Below are 18,268 nucleotides of genomic sequence, written 5' to 3' on the forward strand. Positions count from 1 at the left end.
ATCACTCTATGACCTGCGAGAGGGAGGAGTGCCTCCGACGCCGCCGTCGCACGCACAAGCTATGCCCGGCGCCGACCACCGGCAACGACGGAGGGGAGGGAGAGGAAGGAGCGGTGACCCAGCAGCTAGGGTTGGAGGCCCTCGGTTGCCCGCGTGGGGGGCGACGGAGGGGAGGGGAGGAGATGGAGAGCAGACCGCATTTGACGCTCTGGTGGAGGGGGAGGGGTGTTAATTGAGTCTTAGTATTGGTCTAGGTCTCTTTACATAGTTGTATGTCTAGATTTCCTTCCTTGTACTCCTTCATCACCTACTCCTTCCATGGTCCCATTAGATCTAGAAGATTGGAGATACCCACCACCAGCTGGAGCATGAGATCATGCGATAACAAAGGATCCCACCATATATTAAATTTGCTGCATCACAGACACGCCAGATAGCTCCCTTGTTCACAAGCTCTAGGCCAATGGTCATACCCAATAGTTTGCCAAGTAGAAGTGCGTCCAAAAGGTTACCTGATGTAGGGTGAAACCCTATGTGGACGATCTTTCACGTTTGGAGTGGATCCTACGGGGAACACGATGGACGCGCGGAAAACACAAGGGAGAATGCGGGAGAAACGAGAGAATCACTAAACCGACAAGTAATCGATCACACAAGGGCTAGATCATCGAAAGCATAAGGTAACACATGATCCAAAATCAACAAGGGGAGGATACAAAGGGAACCATTCTTCTCCGTGAGGAGGTCTTGATTGTCTTCCCTTGAAGGGGTCTTGAATCCGCTTGGGGAATCTTCTTCGAAGAGGTCGTGAGCTCCGAGGAGAAGTAACCAAGTGGATGAGCAAGGCTCTCACACAAAATATGAGCTAAACCATTGCTAAACCTAGCTAGGAGGTGGGAGAGACCTATTATAGTCGTAGTGCAAATGGGAGTCAAAGTGAAGGGGTACAAGGGCTCCAGCCCATGGCTGCGGTCACTCAGGTGTCGGACGTCCGGAAGACGTTGGTCGTCCGGAGCTTCGGGACGGTCCGGACGTTCGTAGATGTCGAACTTCCGTATTTTCGGCTCGGGTGCTGGTCGCTTGGTCGTCCGGTGGCTTCGGTCTTCCGCTAATTTCCTCTCGGGTGCCCAGCTGCCGGACGTCCGGAGGGCGTCGGTCGTCCGTGGTCCTGGGAGTCGTCGGACGTCCGGGTCGGGCCGGTCGTCCGTGGCCTGTAGCTCTGTCCTGTCTTCCTTCCCTCGCTGTAGCATCTCCCAGGGCTCGGATGTCCAGGACCGGCCGGTCGTCCGGTGCCTGTAGCTTCACAAATGGCTCTTCTTCTTGATGTCCATGGTTGGAGTCCTTGCCACCTTGGCCATTGGGTGTAGCTGTCCCGTAGCTCTCCTCCAAGTACCTGATCACACACAGAGTGTCCATATGAGGTAGTAGCCAAGTCTCGTGATTAGAGAGAGGAAGTTCGGAGAGGAGCGAGTTCACCTTATCTTCGATAGCCTTTGCTCTAGCTCTTGTCATGGGTCCAAGTGGTGTTGAGGGAGATGTAGGTACGTCCATGGGGATGAGGAAGGGATGCTCCGCATCATCTCCCCCCCCCTTGGGAAAGATCCGACCTCGGATCAAAAGCTTCATCTCCATGGTATGGCGCGAGGTCCTTGACGTTGAAGATGTCGCTCACATTGTACTTGCCTCGTGTTAGGTCTATCTTGTAGGCATTGTCATTGTAGCATGCTAGTACCTTGAAGGATCCATCGGCTCGAGGGAGAAGTTTGGACTTGCGTTCGTTGGGGAAGCGGTCCTTTCGAAGGTGTAGCCACACGAGATCTCCAATGTTGAATATCATGGGTTGCTTGTTGACGTTGAGCTTGGTCGCTAGTCGTTGTACTTGGCTCTCTATGGTGTGCCTTGTATCCTCATGCATCTTCTTGATGTAGTTTGCCCATGCACTCGCATCCATGTTGGTGCTCTCTTGTAGAGGAAGAGGTAGGATGTCCAATGGTGACAACGGGTTGAAGCCGTAGACGACCTCGAAGGGGGACTTGCCGGTAGTCGAATGTCTTGCATGGTTGTAGGCGTACCCGGTGATGGGTAGACATGCTTCCCGCTCATTGATGTTCTTCTTTATCAACACGCAAAGTAGAGTGGAGAGTGTCCGGTTCGTCACCTCCGTTTGGCCGTCGGTTTGAGGATGGTATGCGGATGAGAACAAGAGCTTGATTCTGAGCTTGGCGCATAGGGTCTTCCAAAAGTAACTCAAGAACTTGACGTCACGATCGGAGACGATTGTCTTTGGTACTCCATGGAGTCGCAAGATTTCCCTACAAAAGAGATTTGCAATGTGTGAAGCATCATCTATCTTGTTGCAAGGAATGAAATGTGCCATCTTAGAAAATCGGTCCACAACAACAAACACGGAATCCTTTCCACTTTGAGTTCTTGGCAAACCAAGTACAAAATCCATGCTAATGTCTTCCCAAGGTTGATAAGGAATAGGAGGAGGCATGTAAAGACCATGAGATTGAGCTTTAGACTTAGCTTTGCGACATGTAGAGCATCGGGTGGTGAAGCGTGAGACGTCTCGAAACATCTTGGGCCAAAAGTAGTTCTTGGAGAGTGTGGCGAATGTCTTATCTCGTCCAAAATGTCCCATGAGTCCGCCTCCATGAGCCTCTTGCAAAAGTAGCAAACGAAGAGAAGACTCGGGAATGCATAGTTTGTTAGCTTTCATAAGATAAGCATCCTTGATATAATATTGTTCCCAAGAAGTATGCGTCAAACACTTAGCATAAGGAATAGCAAAAGATGGATCATTAGCATACAAGTCTTTGATGTGCTCAAAACCAATAACATTCAACTCAAGTTTAGTGACAAGCGTGCATATGTGTGAAAGTGCATCCGCAACTACATTTTCCTTACCCTTAATGTACTTGATCACATAGGGGAAAGATTCAATAAATTCACTCCATTTGACATGACGCTTGTTCAACTTAGTTTGACCTTTTAAGTACTTAAGCGTTTCATGATCGGTATGTATGACAAACTCATGAGGTCTAAGATAATGTTTCCAAACATGTAGCACACGCACTAAAGCATACAATTCTTTATCATAGATGGGATAGTTAAGTTGAGCACCGGAGAGTTTTTCACTAAAATATGCAATGGCTCATTTTTCTTGCATCAAAACTCCGCCAACTCCGGTACCACTTACATCACAATGAACCTCAAAAGTTTTGTCAAAATTGGGCAAAGCAACAATCAGAGCATGAGTAAGCAAAGACTTGAGCTCATCAAAAGCGGTGGATTGCAAAGATCCCCAAACAAAAGGAGCATTCTTCTTACTCAAGGCATGCAAAGGAGCGGCAATAGTGCTAAAATCTTTCACAAAGCGACGATAAAAATCTGCAAGACCAAGAAAACTACGCACTTGTTGCAAATTGGTGGGTTGGGGCCAAGTTTTAATTGCTTCAATTTTAGATTCATCAACATGGACACCCTTGGATGATACAACAAAACCCAAGAAAACCACTTTGTCAACACCAAATTTGCACTTTTTCATGTTGGCATAAAGACGTTCCCTGTGAAGGGTTTGCAAAACAGCCCTAACATGATTAAGATGCTCTTTTCATGGTTTTGCTAAACACAAGAATATCATCGAAGTAAACCACAACAAAGACTCCAATATAAGGGCGAAGCACATAATTCATAAGACGCACGAAAGTACCGGGAGCCTCCGATAAACCCATAGGCATAACTAACCACTCATATAAGCCAAATTTGGTTTTGAAAGCAGTTTTCCATTCATCACCCTCTTGTATGCGGATTTGATAATAACCACTTTTAAGATCAATTTTTGAGAAAAAGTTGGCTCCACTAAGTTCATCAAGCATATCATCTAAGGGAGGAATGGGATGCCTATAGCAAACGGTAATAACATTTATAGGTCTACAATCGGAACACAAGTGGAAACTTCCATCTGGCTTCGGCACAAGTATAACGGGAATGACACAAGGGCTTAAGCTTTCACGTACATGACCCTTGTCGATGAGTTGTTGTACTTGCCGCTGAATCTCCTTAGTTTCTTCGGGGTTGACACGGTATGGATCTTTGTTTGGAAGTGGCGCTTCGGGGATGAGGTCTATTCGATGCTCAATGCCTCGTAGAGGAGGTAGACCCAGAGGTAGCTCATCGGGGAAAACATCTTGGAATTCCCACAAAAGAGATTGAAACACTAAAGGTAGCTCGTGAGAGGTGTTAGTTTTAGGTTCCCCATCTTTGCACACAAGGACAAAGTGCATCACACTCGATGGGTTCTCACACACTTCTCTCATCTCACTTTTTGTGGCAAATAGTATGAGGTTTTTCTCTCTAGGCGAAGAGGCGCTCAAGTTTAGCTTGTGGCTCTCGCTCACTTTTTGGTGGATCACTTTCTCACTCTTCTCGCCATGATGGGTGGCTTGCTTGTCGGCTATCACTTGACTAGGAGACATAGGTCGTAGCACATATTCCTTCCCTTTCATCTTGAAGCTATAGTGATGGGTGCGCCCATTGTGGATGACACCACGGTCGAATTGCCATGGTCGACCAAGAAGGAGGTGGCAAACGGTCATTGGGACCACATCACACTTCAAAGTGTCCTCATATGCATCAATTTTGAAGGAGACTTGGACCGTATGCTCAACTCGGATAGTGCCGGAGTCACTTAGCCATTGAACCTTGTAGGGGTGCGGGTGCTTCCTCTTTACCAATTGAAGCTTGGAGCATAGTTCTTCACTTGCCAAGTTGTGATAACTACCTCCATTGATGATGACCTTGACGGATCTTCAATTGATGCCGGCCTTGGTGTGGAAGATATGTGATACGTCCATTTTGCATCATGCTTTTATATCAATATTTATTGCATTATGGGTTGTTATTTCACGTTTTGTCACAATACTTATGGCTATTCTCTCTTATTTTACAAGGTTTACATGAAGAGGGAGAATGCCGGCAGCTGGAATTCTGGGCTGGAAAAGGAGCAAATATTGAAGGACTATTCTGCGCAAATCCAAAAGTCCTGAAACCCCACGGAACACCTTAAAATAAAAAAATCATCGCCAAAGATGAAGGCCAAGGGGCCCACACCCTGCTCACGAGGGTGGGGGTGCCCCCCTGGGCGCGCCCCTCTACCTCGTGGGCCCCCTGGTGGCTCTCCGATGTCCATGTTCTCCCATATGAAGTCTTTCGATGAGAAAAAATAGCAGAGAACCTTTCGGGACGAGACTCCGCCGCCACGAGGCGGAACCTTGGCGGAACCAATCTAGGGCTCCGGCAGAGCTGTTCTGCCGGGGACACTTCCCTCCGGGAGGGGGAAATGATCACCATCATCATCACCAACGCTCCACTCATCGGGAGAGGGCAATCTCCATCAACATCTTCATCAGCACCATCTCATCTCCAAACCCTAGTTTATCTCTTGTATCCAATTCTTGTCTCCAAGTCCGGGATTGGTGCTAGTAGGTTGCTAGTAGTGTTGATTACTCCTTGTAGTTGATGCTAGTTGGTTTATTTGGTGGAAGATCATATGTTCAGATCCTTTATGCACATTATTACCCCTCTGATTATGAACATGAATATGCTTTGTGAGTAGTTACGTTTGTTCCTGAGGACAAGGGAGAAGTCTTGCTAATAGTAGTCATGTGAATTTGGTATTCGTTCGATATTTTGATAAGATGTATGTTGTCTAACCTCTAGTGGTGTTATGTGAACGTCGACTACATAACACTTCACCATTCTTTGGGCCTAGAGGAAGGCATTGGGAAGTAATAAGTAGATGATGGGTTGCTAGAGTGACAGAAGCTTAAACCCTAGTTTATGCGTTGCTTCGTAAGGGGCTGATTTGGATCCATATGTTTCATGCTATGGTTAGGTTTACCTTAATAATTTTGTTGTAGTTGCGGATGCTTACAATAGAGGTTAATCATAAGTGGGATGCTTGTCCAAGTAAGGGCAGTACCCAAGCACTGGTCCACCCACATATCAAATTATCAAAGTACAGAACGCGAATCATATGAGCGTGATGAAAACTAGCTTGACGATATTCCCATGTGTCCACGGGAGCACTTTTCCTATTATAAGAGTTTGTCCAGGCTTGTCCTTTGCTACAAAAAGGATTGGGCCACCTTGCTGCACTTTATTTACTTTTGTTATTTGTTACTCGTTACAATTTATCCTATCACAAAACTATCTGTTACCACTTATTTCAGTACTTGCAAAGAATACCTTGCTGAAAACCGCTTATCATTTCCTTCTGCTCCTCGTTGGGTTCGACACTCTTACTTATCTAAAGGACTATGATAGATCCCCTATACTTGTGGGTCATCAAGACTCTTTTCTGGCGCCATTGCCGGGGAGTGAAGCTCCTTTGGTAGGTGGAATTTGGTAAGGAAAAATTTATTTAGTGTGCTGAAATTTTCTGTCACTTGTTACTATGGAAAGTAATTGTTTGAGGGGCTTGTTCGGGGTATCTTCACCCTGTCCAGTTGAGCCAAGAGTTGCTCCTCAACCTACTGAACCTACTGAACCTATTGAAAATGAAACTCCTTTTGGAATTCCTTTGGGTATGATGGAAAAACTGCTAGCTAACACTTTTGCAAGAGATGGAACAAAGCATCCTGACGAACATCTACGCTATGTGGATGATATTTGTGGACTATTTAAGCTTGCAGGTATACCCGATGATGTTGTTAAGAAGAAGGCTTTCCCTTTATCTTTGGAGGGAGATGCATTGACATGGTATAGGTTATGTGATGATACGAGATCATGGAACTATAAAAGAGTGAAATTGGAATTTCATCAAAAGTATTACCCTATGCATCTTGTTCATCGTGATCGCAATTGTATATATAATTTTTGGCCTCGCGAAGGAGAAAGCATCGCTCAAGCTTGGGGGAGGCTTAAATAAATGTTATATTCATGCCCCAATCATGAGCTCTCAAAATTGACAATTCTCCAGAATTTTTATGCTCGTCTTTCTGATAATAATCGCACCATGCTCGATACTTCTTGTGCTGGCTCTTTTATGATGAAGCCTATTGAATTTGGATGGAATTTATTGGATAGAATTAAACGCAACTCTGAAGATTGGGACCTCGACGAAGGTAAGAGTCAGGTATGACACCTAAGTTTGATTGTGTTAAATCTTTTATGCATACCGATATTTTCCGTAAGTTTAGCACTAAATATGGACTTGACTCTGAGATAGTAGCTTCTTCCTGTGAATCTTTTGCTACTTATGTTGATCTCCCCAAGGAGAAGTGGTTTAAATATCATCCTCCCATAGAAGTAAAAGTAGCTGCACCTATTAAAGTTGAAGAAAAGACTGTCACTTACAATGATCCTATTGTTCCCACTTCTTATGTTGAGAAACCACCTTTCCCTGTTAGAATGAAGGATCATGCTAAAGCTTCAACTGTTGTTCGTAAAAGCAATACTAGGACTTATACACCTCCTGAGCAAGTCAAAGTAGAACCCAATATTGCTATTGTTAAAGATCTCTTGTCTGATAATATTGATGGGCATGTTATTCAATTCTCTGGTGAAACTACTAGAATTGCTAAACCCTGTAATAGAGATAAACATAGACTTGTGGTAGGCGTGCCCGTTATTTCTGTTAAAATAGGAGATCATTGTTATCATGGCTTATGTGATATGGGTGCTAGTGCTAGTGTTATACCTATTGGCTTATACAAAGAAATTATGCATGATATTGCACCGGCTGAGTTAGAAGAAATTGATGTCACAATTAAACTTGCTAATAGAGATACTGTTTCACCTATGGGAATTGTTAGAGATGTTGAAGTCTTGTGTGGGAAAACCAAATATCCCGCTGATTTTCTTGTTCTTGGTTCTCCACAAGATAGCTTTTGTCCCATTATATTTGGTAGACCCTTCTTGCATACTGTTAATGCTACGATAGATTGCGAAAAGAATGTTGTTACTGTTGGCTTGGATGATAAGGTTCATGAGTTTAATTTCTCTAAATTTAGTAAACAACATCATGAAGAAGAATTGCCTAGTAAGGATGAAATTATTGGTCTTGCTTCTATTGCTGTACCTCCTAGTGATCCTTTAGAACACTATTTTCTAGACCATGAAAATGATATGTTCATGAATGAAAGAAGGGAAATAGATGAAGTATTATTTAAATAGGAACCTATTCTGCAACACAATTTGCCTGTTGAAATCCTAGGGGATCCTCCTCCACCCAAGGGTGATCCCGTGTTTGAGCTTAAACCGTTGCCTGATAATCTTAAATATGCTTATCTTGATGAAAAGAAAATATATCCTGTCATTATTAGTGCTAACCTTTCAGAGCATGAAGAAGAAAGATTATTGAAAACTCTGAAAAAGCACCGTGCCGCTATTGGATATACTCTGGATGATCTTAAGGGCATCAGTCCCACTCTGTGTCAACATCAAATAAATTTGGAAGCTGATGCCAAACTAGTTTGTGATCCTCAACGACGTTTGAATCCTAAAATGAAAGAAGTGGTAAGAAAGGAAATACTCAAGCTTCTGGAGGCAGGTATAATTTATCCCGTTGCTGATAGCCAGTGGGTAAGTCATGTCCATTGTGTCCCTAAGAAGGGGGGTATTACTGTTGTCCCTAATGATAAAGATGAATTGATTCCGCAAAGAATTATCACAGGTTATAGGATGGTAATTGATTTCCACAAATTAAATAAGGCTACTAAGAAAGATCATTACCCCTTACCTTTTATTGATCAAATGCTAGAAAGATTATGCAAACATACACACTATTGCTTTCTAGATGGTTATTCTGGCTTCTCTCAAATACCTGTGTCGGCTAAGGATCAATCAAAGACTACTTTTACATGCCCTTTTGGTACTTTTGCTTATAGACGTATGCCTTTTGGTTTATGTAATGCACCTGCTACCTTTCAAAGATGCATGATGGCTATATTCTCTGACTTTTGCGAGAAAATTTGTGAGGTCTTCATGGATGACTTTTCCGTCTATGGTTCCTCTTTTGATGATTGCTTGAGCAATCTTGCTCGAGTTTTGCAGAGATGTGAAGAAACTAATGTTGTCTTGAATTGGGAAAAGTGCCACTTTATGGTTAATGAAGGTATTGTCTTGGGGCACAAAGTTTCTGAAAGAGGTATTGAAGTTGATAAAGCCAAGGTTGATGCTATTGAAAAGATGCCATGTCCCAAGGACATCAAAGGTATAAGAAGTTTCCTTGGTCATGCCGGATTTTATAGGAGGTTCATTAAGGACTTCTCAAAAATCTCTCGGCCTCTGACTAATTTATTACAAAAAGATGTACCATTTGTCTTTGACGATGATTGTGTAGAAGCATTTGAAATACTTAAGAAAGCATTAGTCTCTGCACCTGTTGTTCAGCCACCTGATTGGAATTTACCCTTTGAAATTATGTGTGATGCTAATGATTATGTTGTAGGTGTTGTTCTAGGGCAAAGAGTTGATAAGAAATTAAATGTTATCCATTATGCTAGTAAGACTCTAGACAATGCTCAAAGAAATTATGCTACTACCGAAAAGGAACTTTTAGCAGTTGTTTTTGCTTGTGATAAATTCAGACCCTATATTGTTGATTCTAAAGTAACTATTCACACAGATCATGCTGCTATTAAATATCTTATGGAAAAGAAAGATGCAAAACCTAGGCTTATTAGATGGGTTCTCTTGCTTCAAGAATTTGATTTGCATATTGTTGATAGAAAAGGAGCTGAGAACCCCGTTGCAGACAACTTATCTAGGTTAGAGAATGTTCTTGATGACCCACTACCTATTGATGATAGCTTTCCTAATGAGCAATTGAATGTCATAAGTACTTCTCGTAGCACTCCTTGGTATGTTGACTATGCTAATTATATTGTTGCTAAATTTATACCACCTAGCTTCACATACCAACAAAAGAAAAAGTTTTTCTATGACTTGCGACATTACTTTTAGGATGACCCACACCTTTATAAAGAAGGAGTAGATGGTGTTATTAGACGTTGTGTACCTGAGCATGAACAGGAACAGATCCTACGCAAGTGTCACTCCGAAGCTTATGGAGGACAGCACGCTGGAGATAGAACTGCACATAAGGTATTGCAATCCGGTTTTTATTGGCCTACTCTCTTCAAGGATGCCCGTAAGTTTGTTTTGTCTTGCGATGAATGTCAAAGAATTGGTAATATTAGTAGACGTCAAGAAATGCCTATGAATTATTCACTTGTTATTGAACCATTTGATGTTTGGGGCTTTGATTATATGGGACCTTTTCCTGCCTCTAATGGATACACTCATATTTTAGTTGCTGTTGATTACGTTACTAAGTGGGTAGAAGATACTCCAACTAGTAGTGCTAATCATAACACTTCTATTAAAATGCTTAAGGAAGTTATTTTTCCGAGGTTTGGAGTCCCTAGATACTTAATGACTGATGGTGGTTCACACTTTATTCATGGTGCTTTCCGTAAGATGCTTGCTAAATATGACGTTAATCATAGAATTGCATCTCCATATCACCCGCAGTCTAGTGGTCAAGTAGAATTGAGCAATAGAGAGCTCAAATTAATTTTGCAAAAGACTGTCAATAGGTCTAGGAGCCTTGGCGCAGTGGTAAAGCTTCTGCCTTGTGACCATGAGGTCACGGGTTCAAGTCCTGGAAACAGCCTCTTGCAAAAATGTAGGGAAAGGCTGCGTACAATAGACCCAAAGTGGTCGGACCCTTCCCCAGACCCTGCGCAAGCGGGAGCTACATGCACTGGGGCTGCCCCTTTTTTTACTGTCAATAGGTCTAGGAAGAATTGGTCCAAAAAACTTGATGATGCATTATGGGCCTATAGAACTGCATACAAAAATCCTATGGGTATGTCTCCGTATAAAATGGTTTATGGAAAAGCATGTCATTTACCTCTCGAACTAGAACATAAGGCATATTGGGCTATTAAGGAGCTCAACTATGATTTGAAACTTGCCGGGGAGAAGAGGTTATTTGACATTAGCTCACTTGATGAATGGAGAACCCAAGCTTATGAAAATGCCAAGTTGCTTAAAGAAAAAGTTAAAAGGTGGCATGAAAAAAGGATACAAAAGCGTGAGTTTAATATAGGTGATTATGTATTGCTATACAACTCTCGTTTAAGATTTTTTGCAGGAAAACTTCTCTCCAAATGGGATGGTCCTTATGTTATCGAGGAAGTCTATCGTTCCTGTGCCATAAAAATCAACAACTTCGAAGGCACAAATCCGAAGGTGGTAAACGGTCAAAGGATCAAACAATATATCTCAGGTAATCATATAAATGTTGAAACTAATATTATTGAAACCGTAACCCTGGAGGAGTACATAAGGGACACTTTCCAGAACGTTCCAGACTCCGAAAAGGAATAGGTATGTGGTACGGTAAGTAAACCGACTCCAAAACAATTTTAAGGCAATATTTCTCCGTTTTGGAACATTTAGAAAAATAGAAAAATAAGTAGCAGTCCAGGGAGGACACGAGGCCTCCACGAGGGTGGAGGGCGCGCCCTACCCCCCTAGGTGCGCCCCCTACCTCGTGAGCACCTCGTGTGCCATCCGGACTCTGTTTCCTTGCACGATACGTATTTTGGTCGGTAAAAATTCATTATATATACTCCCGAAGGTTTTGACTCTCGTATCATGCAAATCTCCCCTGTTCTTGTTTCGAGCTGTTTTTTTGACAGGTCTAGAGCACCATGACTTCTCCCTCCTCGAACAACAAAGACAAGGATGCTTGGCTATTGAAGATAGAGTTGAAAGAGAAGAACCAGAAGAAATCAACAAGGATGAAGGGATCAAGAAGACCATGGAGGTTCAAGCTCCGGTGGTGAAAGAAGAAGACATCCCTCAACCTTTACCTAACCTTTTTACTCCAACAGAGCTTGAAGACTTCAAGATGATTGAGTTAGACCACATACAAAACAAGTATCTCACACAGGAGAATATTTTGCTGAAGGATCATATTGCTGGGCTTAAGGGCATTATCCGCAAATTGGAGGAGCTTTTACTCTCGATGTGAGATTATCCACCGTCTTCATCACCACCTCCATCACCTCCGAGGACATAATCACATGGGTATGGGCACTCCCCTTGGCAACTGCCAAGCTTGGGGGCATTTCCCTGGTATCATATCACCATCACAACTCCTATCTTTGTCGTTTTTCTTAGTTCGATCCTATTAGTAGTATTTTGATTTAGTGGAATAAAGTCATGGCATGATCTAGTTTTGAGTTTTGCTTTATGATCCTTCTTTGTAATCGTGTCCATGAGCTATATAATAAATATTAGTGTTGAGTCAAGGGCTTGAGTATTTTGCCATGATCTTGGGTGATTAGAAGGAAAAAAAGAATCAAAGAGTTCATATTGATCTTATTGAAAGTAATGACTTCACATAGAAAGAATACAATGCTTAAAAGTTGTTGGGAGTTGAAAAATATAGCTTTGGTCATCATTGCAATTAATAGGAAGTAATGAGGAAAGAGGGGTTTCACATATAGATATATTATCATTGACATCTTTTATGATTGGGAGCACTCATTAAAATATGACATGCTAAAGAGTTGATGTTGGACAAGGAAGACAACATAATGAGTTATGTTTTCTTATATCTGAGATAAAGTATGTTGTCATGGTTCCTCTACCGTGTTGAGCTTGCCTTTCCCCCTCATGCTAACCAAATTCTCAGCACCAAGTAGAAATACTACTTGTGCTTCCAAATACCCTTTAACCAGTTTTGCCATGAGAGTCCACCATATCTACCTATGGATTGAGTAAGATCCTTCAAGTAAGTTGTCATCTGTGCAAGCAATAAAAATTGCTCTCTAAATATGCATGATTTATTAGTGCGGAGAAAATAAACTTTGCACGAACTTTTTGTGGACGCAATAAAAGCGACGGACTGCATAATAAAGGTTCACATACAAGGGGCAATGTAAAGTGACGTTCTTTTGCATTAAGATTTTGTGCATCAACCCTAAATGCGCATGACAACCTCTGCTTCCTTCTGCGAAGGGCCTATCTTTTATTATTATCCTCTACCTTATGCAAGAGTCACGGTGATCTTCACCCTTCCTTTTTCATTTTATCCTTTGGCAAGCTCAGCATGTTGGAAAGAACATGATATATATATCTAATTGGATGTGGGGGAGCATGAATTCTTATTGTTGACATTACCCTTGAGGTAAAAGGTTGTGGGGCAAAAACTATAAGCCCCTCTCTTTCTCTGTGTCCGATTAAAACTCCGTAACCACAAGTATCGCGTGAGTGTTAGCAATTATGAAGGACTAAGTGATAGTTGAGTATGTGGACTTGCTTTTAAGCTCTGACATAGGCTCTTTACGATGTTATGATAAATTGCAATTGTTTCAATGACTGAGGGTATAATTTGATGGTGCTCAATAAGGTTTCCGATTCATACTTTGGCTTTGTGAAAAGATTATCACTTGAACATGAGTAACCATATGACAAAATTTATATATGTTGCTGTTATGAAGTAATCATGATGACTTCATGTCCGTATTTTATTTTTTATCGACGCCTCTACCTCTAAACATGAGGACATATTTATTGTTATCGTCTTTTCGCTTGAGGACAAGCGAGGTCTAAGCTTGGGGGAGTTGATACGTCCATTTTGCATCATGCTTTTATATCAATATTTATTGCATTATGGGTTGTTATTTCATGTTTTGTCACAATACTTATGGCTATTCTCTCTTATTTTACAAGGTTTACATGAAGAGGGAGAATGCCGGCAGCTGGAATTCTGGGCTGGAAAAGGAGCAAATATTGAAGGACTATTCTGCGCAACTCCAAAAGTCCTGAAACCCCACGGAATACCTTAAAATTAATAAAGAAAAATCGTCGCCAAAGATGAAGGCCAGGGGGCCCACACCCTACTCACGAGGGTGGGGGCACGCCCCCTACCTCGTGGGCCCCTTGGTGGCTCTCCGACATCCATCTTCTCCCATATGAAGTCTTTCGATGAGAAAAAAATAGCAGAGAACCTTTCGACGAGACTCCGCCGCCACGAGACGGAACCTTGGCGGAACCAATCTAGGGCTCCGGCAGAGCTGTTCTGCCGGGGACACTTCCCTCCGGGAGGGGGAAGTCATCACCATCGTCATCACCAACGCTCCTCTCATCGGGAGAGGGAAATCTCCATCAACATCTTCATCAGCACCATCTCATCTCCAAACCCTAGTTCATCTCTTGTATCCAATTCTTGTCTCCAAGTCCGGGATTGGTGCTAGTAGGTTGCTAGTAGTGTTGATTACTCCTTGTAGTTGATGCTAGTTGGTTTATTTGGTGGAAGATCATATGTTCAGATCCTTTATGCACATTATTACGCCTCTGATTATGAACATGAATATGCTTTGTGAGTAGTTACGTTTGTTCCTAAGGACAAGGGAGAAGTCTTGCTATTAGTAGTCATGTGAATTTGGTATTCATTCGATATTTTGATAAGATGTATGTTGTCTAACCTCTAGGGTGTTATGTGAACATCGACTACATAACACTTCACCATTCTTTGGGCCTAGAGGAAGGCATTGGGAAGTAATAAGTAGATGATGGGTTGCTAGAGTGACAGAAGCTTAAACTCTGGTTTATGTGTTGCTTCGTAAGGGGCTGATTTGGATCCATATGTTTCATGCTATGGTTAGGTTTACCTTAATACTTTTGTTGTAGTTGCAGATGCTTGCAATAGTGGTTAATCATAAGTGGGATGCTTGTCCAAGTAAGGGCAGTACCCAAGCACCGGTCCACCCACATATCAAATTATCAAAGTACCGAACATGAATCATATGAGCGTGATGAAAACTAGCTTGACAATATTCCCATGTGTCCTCGGGAGCACTTTTCCTATTATAAGAGTTTGTCCAGGCTTGTCCTTTGCTACAAAAAGGATTGGGCCACCTTTCTGCACTTTATTTACTTTTGTTATTTGTTACTCGTTACAATTTATCCTGTCACAAAACTATCTGTTACCACTTATTTCAGTACTTGCAGAGAATACCTTGCTGAAAACCGCTTATCATTTCCTTCTGCTCCTCGTTGGGTTCGACACTCTTACTTATCGAAAGGACTACGATAGATCCCCTATACTTGTGGGTCATTAATATGTCATCGTTGGTCTTCTTCTTGTTGATGTTGAACAGTCAAGACCTTGGAGACAACAAGAGCGGGCTCGTATCTTCATCACAAAAGACTTAATCATCTTCATCCTTATTCACGCGCCGGTGCATGGCCACTTTCTCAAGAGCTTCCATCTCCTCATCACTCATGGAGTCGTAGGTGCCATCGTCATTGAGGATCATGGTGCGCTTGTTGGTGCATTCATAGGACTTGTGGCCTCGGCCGCCGCAAGTGAAACACTTAAAGGAGCTTGTCTTGATGGTCTCATCGGTCGGAGTAGATGACGAAGCACGCGGCTTGAAGTTTCTTGTAGTAGGAGGAAGACGACTTGAACTTGCCGAAGTTTTCTTGTAACTTGACTTGTCGTCGTTGCTTGGAGAAGGCTTGGTTGATGTCGAAGTTGGAGTAGTTGTTGAAGCTTGGTTATTGGAGAAGCCGTAGGTCTTGGACGAGTACTTGGCATACTTGAAGTCATCTTGCACTTGACGTTCCGCCTTTGTAGCTTGATGCACGAGCTCAATGAGGTTGGAGTAGGGTTGGAAGTCGGCGATCTTCTTGATGGGATGATTGAGTCCATTCGAGAATCATGCCATTGTTTGCTCATCATCTTCCATGACATTGGCTTGAATCATGGCTATCTCCATTTCCTTGTAGTATTCTTCAACACTCTTTGTTCCTTGCTTGAGGAGTTGTAGCTTCTTGAAGAGATCGCGGTTGTAGTAGGTTGGCACAAAACGTGCTCGCATGACTTCCTTCATTTGAGCCCAAGTGGTGATTGGAGGTTCACCTCTTGCTTGTCGGCGCTCAAGGACTTGTTCCCATCATATGAGCACATAGTCTTGGAACTCAAGTGATACCATAGCGATCTTCTTCTCTTCCTCATAGTTGTGCAAACGAAAGATTTTGTCGACCTTCAATGCCCATGAGAGGTATTCTTCCGGATAATTGCTTCCATTGAACTTGGGCATCGTGAATTTGAGCTTGCCATAGCGTTACTCTTCGTTGTGTTATTGGCGATGGTGATGATGACGCCCTTGACGTGGAGGGTAATCATCCTCATGTTGCTCTTGGCGTGGAGGAAGTCCATGATCAACTTGCTCTTGTTGAACTTGAGGTTGAGGTGGGGCTTGACGAGCTTGTGAAGGAGCTTGAGGAACTTGACGTTGCATGCACGGTTGGTAGTTCCTCTCTTGGATTTCTTCTCAAAGGGCTTCCTCTTGATTGTGCCATTCGCGATTGCGGTTGGCGATGGCTCGACTTGATTCTTGAAGGGCACGTTGCGCCTCAAGAGCTTGCGCTTCTCGTTGTTGTTGTTGAAGACGTTGGGCCTCGGCGTCTTGTTCCTCTTGGTGTAGACGCGCTCGTTCTTCCTCTTGGCGACGTAGTCGTTGTCACTCTTGAGCTTGAGCAAAAGCGACTTGGTTTGAGTGTGGACGAGGAACTTGCTCATCGACTTACTCTTGTGAATGCTTGTCGTGTAGCGGATTGCGAGATGCATGACGGCCTTGATGCGTGGCTCGTCGAAGAGTGTTCGATGACGGTGTACTTGAGCCGGAGAAGGAGTCGTCGGAGTATCGACTTGAGTGGCTCCGTCTTGAGTATGAAGAAGTTGAAGGAGGCCGGTTCACCAACAAGGCTCGGATCTCATCCATTCTTGCATCATTCTCTTGCTTGTGCGTGTCGAGTTTGTTGTCGAAGTAGTCTTGTGTACGTTGCTCAAAGAGTCGCAAATGGGTGACCAGGTTGTCGATGCGGTCGTTCATTACTTGTTGCTCTTGATGCAACGCTCATTGTGCACCAAAGAGGTGGCTCTTGGTGACGTATGATGACATGTCGTCGTCTTGCTCGATGAAGAGTGGGTTGGTAGAAGTACTCGGCCTATCCATCATTCCAAGAAAAAATGTGAGTGGTCGAAGAAGAAGAACTTATACCAATGTACCTTGACCGCTGTTGATGATGAATCAAGTTCACTCAAATGCGGACAATGAAATAGCATATTGGTACCAATTCTTGTCGGTTCTCACACCTACACAAGTAAAAGCTTATGGTGGAGCTTGGTTAGGATGGTGGCACAAGATTTGATGCAATAGTAAGTGAGCTTCAATAATGTTGGAAATGATTCACAAATTTGCAAATGCAACAAGTAGACCAAGCAAGTAGGGGTACATGGGAACACACGCACAAATAGATAGATGGGATTGTGCAAACCAAAATTGAGCCAAAATGTGGAATCCACGGAAATACTCTTGTTGCACAATACACGAGAGACGCTAGCATGATTGCACAATAGGCGGATACGGAACTTGTGCACAACCTACTAGGCAAAAATGCAACGATCTTGATCCCAAGTATGCTATATGTATGGTATTTCGGTGCTATGATCCAAGATGATCCGATATGACAATCTTAATGTAATATGATGCTATGGTTCTTGCTCATAAGCTATTTTCTTATCTTTCCTCTTTGCTTAAAAACTTGGCTGGCTCTTTCACTTGTGAGCTCTTTTCTTATGCGAAACTTCACGAACCAAGATAGCAATTGTGTATGCGATGAAAACTTTGTGACACACAAGTTGATGCCAAGATATGCACCACTATGTTATGGTATGTATGCTATGGTGTATGATCACTAATGTGCACAAGTCACGTTGCTGGCAATACTCAATGGCTAGTCTCGATGGGTAAGCTACGCAAAAGTAAGGCCATTTGGGTATCAATGCAATTGCAAGGTATGACAAAGATGTCATCGAAGTTACCGTCCTTGGCGATGATGAGACCCTTGCGAAGATGAGCGCAGTGATGATGATGTCGAACCGTACCTATATAGCCGAAACACAATAGGACACGGGAGCCACACTCAAAATCTCAAAGACCAAAATGTGCCAAAATCGTCATAGGAGGTATTGGGGAGGATGGTGGTGTATGTGGGTTTGGAATATGTGGTGGAAGGTGGGGATGTGGTGGTGGCCGAATTGAAAAATTCAGTTTCGTCAGAGTTTCACAGACGTCCGGGAGGTCACGGTCGTCCGGTCGTCGGACGTCCGGCAGGGTCCGGTCGTCCGGTGCCTGGGCGAAATTCAGGCACAGGATGAACTGCACGATTT

Source organism: Triticum dicoccoides, chromosome 1B, assembly GCF_002162155.2.
Source record: "Triticum dicoccoides isolate Atlit2015 ecotype Zavitan chromosome 1B, WEW_v2.0, whole genome shotgun sequence".
Classification (NCBI taxonomy): domain Eukaryota; kingdom Viridiplantae; phylum Streptophyta; class Magnoliopsida; order Poales; family Poaceae; genus Triticum; species Triticum dicoccoides.